General features: G+C 46.8%; 1 long non-coding RNA gene across 1 annotated transcript; it reads left to right on the top strand.

Moving 5' to 3' along the window:
* The first annotated feature begins 2,397 nt into the window (after window positions 1–2,397).
* LOC114612774 lies at window positions 2,398–5,095 on the top strand. Its single transcript, XR_003710086.1, has 2 exons — window positions 2,398–2,578; window positions 4,376–5,095. It is a non-coding gene; the product is annotated as an uncharacterized LOC114612774 (long non-coding RNA).
* Window positions 5,096–7,140: the final 2,045 nt, after the last annotated feature.

Below are 7,140 nucleotides of genomic sequence, written 5' to 3'. Positions count from 1 at the left end.
CCTGGAGAAGGCTGGAAATGATGGCGGATCCCAAAGGCTGTTTTTTTAAAGTCTGGGACCTACTTTCTGGTAACAGCAATTGAAAGTTGCATTGACTCCACATTGCTTGGGACTTTGCTACTGTTTATGGAAATTTGCAAAGCAGACTGGGACTATAATATAAAAGCTACTCACCTTTCCATGTTTGGCTTTTGTGTTGTGACAGCCTTGCTCCATAGCACAGGCAGGTCTTAAACCTGAGATGGTTTTACCCCAGCCTCGTAAAGTGCTGAGAGATTACAGGTGTGTGCCACTCGGCCTTGTTTTTAACTATGAAAAACATTAATTTTCTTTTGTTGTCCTTTTACGTTAAAGAAGTCAATGTCATTGTGGGTGGGACTCTTGAGCCTTAGAAAATCACTTTACTTCATGGATTTCACTTTAATCCTGTCGAGTGTGTCTTGTGCTGGGTTCAGCTAGAGTACCTGTTTCAGAGCCCCACGCTGGGCGGTGGCCTGTAGCTGCTGATGGCTTACATCCTTTACTAGATTGCCTTCCCCAAGGGAGGGGACCTGGGCCTCCGGTCCAAAGAAAATAATAGAAATAATAGAAATAATAGGTCCTTGCCAGAAAAAGCAAGAGATGGGGGTATGGTACCCATAATTGTCTTGAAGAGAAGGTATTTGAGCAGTTGGTGTGCTCAGGCTTGGGGTAGTCATGGGACAGTGCAGAGGACAGAGAAAGATGGGAGAAGGGAAGGGTAGCCAACCATCACTGCCATAGAGTTCAGGCACATGAGACACCTTCTAGGTGTCCAGACAGAGCCACCATACCTCAGAGTAGGGGAAAAAGACAAAGGACCTGCTGGCCCTTCCTGGCCTTGGTTCTCTCTCTAGGGCATCAGTTCCCACACAGCTCTGCCTATCGTGGCCTGGCCTCTCAAGGAGTTGATAGTGAAGTGAGAGCCGAACCCACGTTTCACCCACTCAGGTCTGCTCTGCGGGACACATGAAAACACACAGATCCCTGCGGGCTTGCTTTGCTCTCTGCTGTTGGATTGCCTGAGAGTCGGTAATTAATCATTCCTGGGCTCTGAGAGGTCTAAACATGGAGCTGGCCACTGGTGAGGACCCTGGTGTTTATCATTCCATGAGAGAAGGCAGGGGGGACAAGAGAGAGCAAGATGGAGAGAAGAGAGAACTGCACTGTATAGCATTCATTCATTCATTCATTCAGGAAGGCAGAGCCCTTGCAACTTAATAACCTCCTTCTAGGCACCTCTCAGCTCCATTGCACTGGAGACAGGACGGCCGATACAGGAACTGTGGGGGACACGCTCCAGCCACAGGAATGGCGCTCTTCCAGAAGTGATGGCGGAAGTTGTCGTGCTGGAGACATAAACTGGACTTGTTTCCATGATGAACTAGGAACTGAGAGTGAAAGGCACACCATTCCTTGCTATTCTGTCACAGCCCCCACCACACTAAACCTCCCGTTGCCGCTTACAACACAACACGTTCGATTCTCTGGATCAGCATCTCTCTGGCAGCATGGAACGGGAGAGAGATTGGAGGGGAAGAAGTTTAAGTGTCCTCACTTTGCAAACCACCCCATTTTTCTACAGTACTTAATTAAGTGTTCTGTGACCCCTGTGGAAGCCACCTATCCCCTCTGAGCAATGGAGGCAGTTTCATGAGACCCTGTATATTATATATATCATAGGATTCAGTGAAATCACCATAGCAACAGCACTTTTGCTCTCTAGTGTTCTGAACAAGGCAGGGGCTGTTCGCCGTGCTCCCCGTGCCTTCTGCATCCCTATTCACAGGTCCTCCCCAATGGCTCTGCCTCCTTTCTTTGATCTTCTTACGCTTGGTTTAAGTTGTGTTTTCAGTAGCCCCCACCCCTCCAGTTCTGGAGCCTAAATTCAAGCCCAGTGCCATGTCTTCTACGCCTTGAATCATCTAGCCCCTGGGCAGCCTGCTCTTGGCGTCCTAGTAGGGGGAGTAATCTTAACTACAACCTCTTGCCAGGACAATAATTCCACATAGGATCTTTCCCTTGCTGTGCTGAGCGAAGTCTCCGCAAGTACCAACGTGCCTGGAAGGAGAAGGGCTTGCCCAGGAATTGCTGGTCCAACTGTCTCTTAGATTCTGCTGCGTTCATATGAAAAGGAGACAAGTGGGCTCGCCCATGGCTCCTTCCTCCAGCTGAGCCATCTCTCCAGCCCCCAGGATCCAGCAGGCTCTGGATCTCCCACACAGGTTCCCTCTCACCTCACAGTGACCTCTGAGAGGTCGATAGGGCATCTCCATTGTTACAGTATAACAGGTTTGAAGCAAGTGGCTCTAGGCTAGTTTCATGGACAGCATGAGGCCAGCCAAAACTGGGAACTGTGTCTTCTTGTTCCAAGTTATTTTCTGTCACACTTCTTCCCTTTGTTTTGGCCTGTTTCAATCCCTTTGTTCTTGTCTTTCACAGACATTTACACGCCTGTGCGCTTAGCAATGCTGTTTATTTAACTCGCAAAGAAACTCCAGTCATGTAGTACTGAAGCCCTGAGAGACCCATCAAGTCTACACGGCCATTCTAACTCAAGGTAAGTTAAGGCCAAATGAATCTTTCTCAAAGGCCCGACGGGCCTCTTCGAGCCATGGCCTACTTCCAGAGAAGGGAGATCCAGAGTTTCCTTTCAACTGACTTCATTCCGTGGGCTCTCTCTGTGGTGTGGACACCTCCATTCCCTGAGGTGCAGAGGCCTTCTAGGTTGAACCTTGAGGATGGTGTGTATTTGGTTTCCAACTGTGAGTGGAATAGGCAGCATCCCGGGCAGCAATAAGGGGGCTTATTCCAACTGTGAGTGGAATTCTAGAGGAGAACAGAGATAAACTGAGGCAGAACATGACCGTGTGACATGAATCCTTTTGCTCATGTCCCTGATGGAAGCTCAGTCCAGTGTGTGCTGTGTGCTGGTGGATTTGGGGTTAATGGAAAGGAATGGGTCTTGTGCGACTGAATAACTAAGATGTGGCAGGGACCACCCAGAGCTCAGTGTCGTAAATGTGATACTATGAAGGTCTCACTGGACAAGAGGCTGATAAGGGCCTAAGTGAGCAAGACATGGCTCCCTTGAGCTACAGAGACAAGCCTTTCAAGAAACTCTGTATCTCAGGTTTGTATTATCGTGGTGAAACACCATGACCAAAGCAACTTGTGGGGTGTCTTAGTCAGGGTTTCTGTTCCTGCACAAACATCATGACCAAGAAGTAAGTTCAGAAGGAAAGGGTTTATTCCACTTACACTTCCACATTGCTGTTCATCACCAAAGGAAGTCAGGACTGCAACTCACACAGGGCAGGAACTTGGAGACAGGAGCTGATGCAGAGGGCATGGAGGGATGTTACTTACTGGCTTGCTTCCCCTGCCTTGCTCAGCTTGCTTTCTTATAGAACCCAAGACTACCAGCCCAGGGATGGTACCAGCCATAATGGGCCCTCCACCCTTGATCACTAATTGAGAAAATGCTTTACAGCTGGATTTCATGGAGGCATTTCCTCAAGGGAGGTTCTTTTCTCTGTCATAACTCCAGCTTGTGTCAAGTTGACACTCAAAACCAGCCAGTACAGGGAGGAAAGGGTTTATTTGACTTATACTTCCATAGCACTGGTCATCATCGAAGGAAGTCAGGACAGGAACTCAAACTGGCCAAGATCCTGGAGGCAGGAGCTGATGCAGAGGCCATGGAGGGATGCTGTTTACTGGCTTGCTTAGCGTACTTTCTGAATCCACAACCACCAGCCCAGGAATGGCACTACCCACGACAGGCTGGGCCCTCCCTCACTAAGGAAATGACTTAAAGGCTTGCCTACAAACCAGTTGCATTTTCTTAATGGAGGTTCCCTCTTTTCAGGTGACTTTAGCTTGTATCAGGTTGACATAAAACTAGCCAGCATACCCTGCTTGGCGTCCATTCCAAACCATTCCTCTCATTCAATATCAAGTCTGTTTCCCTCCACTATTGTGTTGACTGCATGTGTGAATGTCAGAAATTCTAACTCATAAAACTGAAAACTGGCCAGACAGTGGTGGCACACGTCTTTAATCCCAGCACTTGGGAGGCAGAGGCAGGCAGATTTCTGAGTTCGAGGCCAGCTTGGTCTCGAACAGAGTGAGTTCCAGGACAGCCAGGGCTACACAGAGAAACCCTGTCTCAAAAAACCCAAAAAAACCAAAAAACAAAAAAACCCCAAAAAACAAAAAAACCCTGAAAACTACAGAAAAAGGAGCTTTGGGCAGGGGAGGGTTTGAGGGGGGCAGGGATGTTGCAGAGGATATGACCAGAGTCTAGGGAAACGGTCGACTGAGCAGTCTGGGAAAATAAATTATGTGGTTGCAGATACTGGGACTGCAGCCAGAGGAAGGAGCTATTGCCCTGCAGAAAAGACAAAGAACAATTCCCCTGAGGCAAAACAGAGGATCGCATCAGCAAAGTCAAAAATATCCAGCCTCTTTTGATTCTGACTGGCACCCACCTGAAGCCACTAATCCTGAGCAACTCAGCAGTGGTGACTTTCATCATCAAGTGGTACAAAGCTGTCAGCATAGTTCAATACCCTCAGCCCCTTCTGCCTCACATGGAAACCCATCTCCTGTCTATGCCAAGGACACTCCCGCCTTTGACAGAGACCTAGCCCAAGCCTATCTTCTCAGAGAAGACCTTTCTGTCTACGCTATTCACACCATGTGGCTGAGCTAGAAACACATCCGGTGTTACCCATTAGCGTCAACAAGAAACGCGCCTTTTTATCAGCTGTTATGTAGATTTCAGAAAGCATTTCGCGTCTCATTTTGCCAGACATCTGAGAAAATTGTTGCATGCCAGCTGAGCTGTAAGATGAACCTGCCTGTGATAATGGGACCTGGCTTAGCAAAGACAGCAAGGTCAGCTGACACAAGTTCTGTGTTCTGCAAGCTATATCCACCAGACTGGTTCAAGATCAACTCTTTGTTTTTGCAAGGACTATCAGATTGTCACCATGGACCTAGCCCATGTTTCATGACAGTTAATCAGCAAAGAAACCTACAGATACATTTGGAATGAATGGATTCAAACAGGCGAGTTGGTATTTGTAATGCATTCCAGACAGACAACTTTGCATTGAACCATTAGCCTAAATTCAGGATTTCTAGCTCTTCCCAGATGGGCCTAGAATTTTTTTTCTGTGTGGTGGGAAATGCTTTGCATAGAGAATGTTTAAGATCTCCAGCCTTGTGCCAATTGGAATGAGTTAGATATGTGGCAGCATCAAACATCCCCAAATCCTAGAACGGATATAACACACGTTTAATTCACTCTAGTTCGCATAAGATCTGCAGACAGCCCTTTAGGGTGACTTTCCTTGTGCACTGATTCAGTATCATAATTGTTCAAATCTCTCTATAAGCACACACCTCCCCGAATGCCATAGCAGAAGAAGAGCGATTAAGTCTTTCCCCCTTAAGAGACATGTGCCACATTTAACTTGCAAAAACAAGTCTCCTGACCTCACTGAACTCCCAGTCAGCATGTCAGTTATCAATTCCTATAAAAACAAGTGACCAACAAAGTTTCACTTTTGACAACACAGTTTCTAATTTTGCATGACTCGTGAATCAGCTGGAGAGCTCTTTTGCTGGATTTTCCTGGGCTTACACAGACCGCTGTATCTGGCTGGAGGATTAGTGGTTTGATTGGCTCAGAAAGGCCACAGCATCCTTGTACAGGTGTGTGTGGCCCTTGCTGTTGCCTGTTGCCTGGGTACCTTGATGGCTTCTCATCCTCTAGCAGGGCTCAGTTCACCTCCTTACACGAAGGTCCCAGGACAGTGTTCCAAAGAGGACAAAGCCAAATGCTGTCAAATCTCTTGAACCCAGGCTCCAGAATTTGTACAATGCTGCATGTTTTATTGGCCAAGACTAGTAGCAAATCCAACCCAAGTTCAAGGTTTATGGAAATAATTTCCTAGTGCAGTTACACATATCATAGCCATGCTTTGGCCTATTAAATCAGGCATATACACAACCAATTCTTGTGCCTTATACTCACTGTGAACTCTGAATTAAATAATACTGAGTCATGGCATCTGAGAAAACAGAGTGTGTTCCTACAAGCCTCCGTCACAAAATCACCATAAACTAATCAACTCTCTAAGCTCGTTTTTCTCTACTTAAGGCTATCTTATCTAATAAATAGCATTGATTTGTAAACATTGAACCCACAGCCAGCTCAGAGCCCACTGAAGACTCACCCCATCAGAGCTTACCTACAGGCACTTCCTCAAAAGGCACACCATAGCATTTCTGAGCCAAGGAGCATCAACAACACTATGTCACTAACTGTACTCCATGGACACTTGTTAACAAAGAGCTGAGACGAGATGGCACAATACCACTTTGTTATGCTCACAGCCATGTGTCTACAGCTCAAATTGTTACCCACTCTACAGTTCCTCCCCCCAAAAGACCACAAAAGCAACATGAGTCATAGGTATTGATTTTGAGATCACACATTAATTTTTGCAAGGAGATAAGCCCACAAATATGGAATCCACAAATAATGAGAATCAGTTGTACGGGGAAAGCAGATAATGGTGGGAAATACACCATATTTTCTTTATTTGCTTGACTAGTCACCTTTGGTTGAAAGTGGACACTTTATTTAATGTGATAATTCTAAAAGTCCTGTAATCAAATTCTCCACCCCCCTTGGGTTTCCACTGATTGCTATTATTTACTCACTGTTCTGAGCTGGGATATAGTCTCTCTCTCTCCCTCTCGCTGTCTCTGTCTCTCTCTGAGACCCCACAGAATTGAATCCAGAACCTCAAACATGCTAGACAAATGCTCTAGGTCCCCAGCCCCTGAACCTGAGTAGCCACTGTCATGTGTACCCACTGAAGTCTCTGCCTAGTTAGCCAGCTTGGTGGCATGCTGACATTGGATAGTTTTCCTCAAATACTTGGAGTGGGTAGATCTCCTTCCTGGTCTTGCCTATTGGCTGTCTGTGAGCACTGGAGCGTGACATGGGCAGAAGCTGACCCTGACTGTTCCGCTTTGGCCTTGCTTCCTTCCTTTTGGAAGTCTGTATAAACATTTGGCCTTCATGTAGGAAGCCCCGAGGCC

This window comes from Grammomys surdaster, unplaced genomic scaffold, assembly GCF_004785775.1.
Source record: "Grammomys surdaster isolate TR1022 unplaced genomic scaffold, NIH_TR_1.0 130, whole genome shotgun sequence".
Taxonomy (NCBI): Eukaryota; Metazoa; Chordata; class Mammalia; order Rodentia; family Muridae; genus Grammomys; species Grammomys surdaster.
The sequence above is the reverse complement of the archived record's forward strand: the minus strand, read 5'-3'. Positions and strand labels throughout refer to the sequence as shown.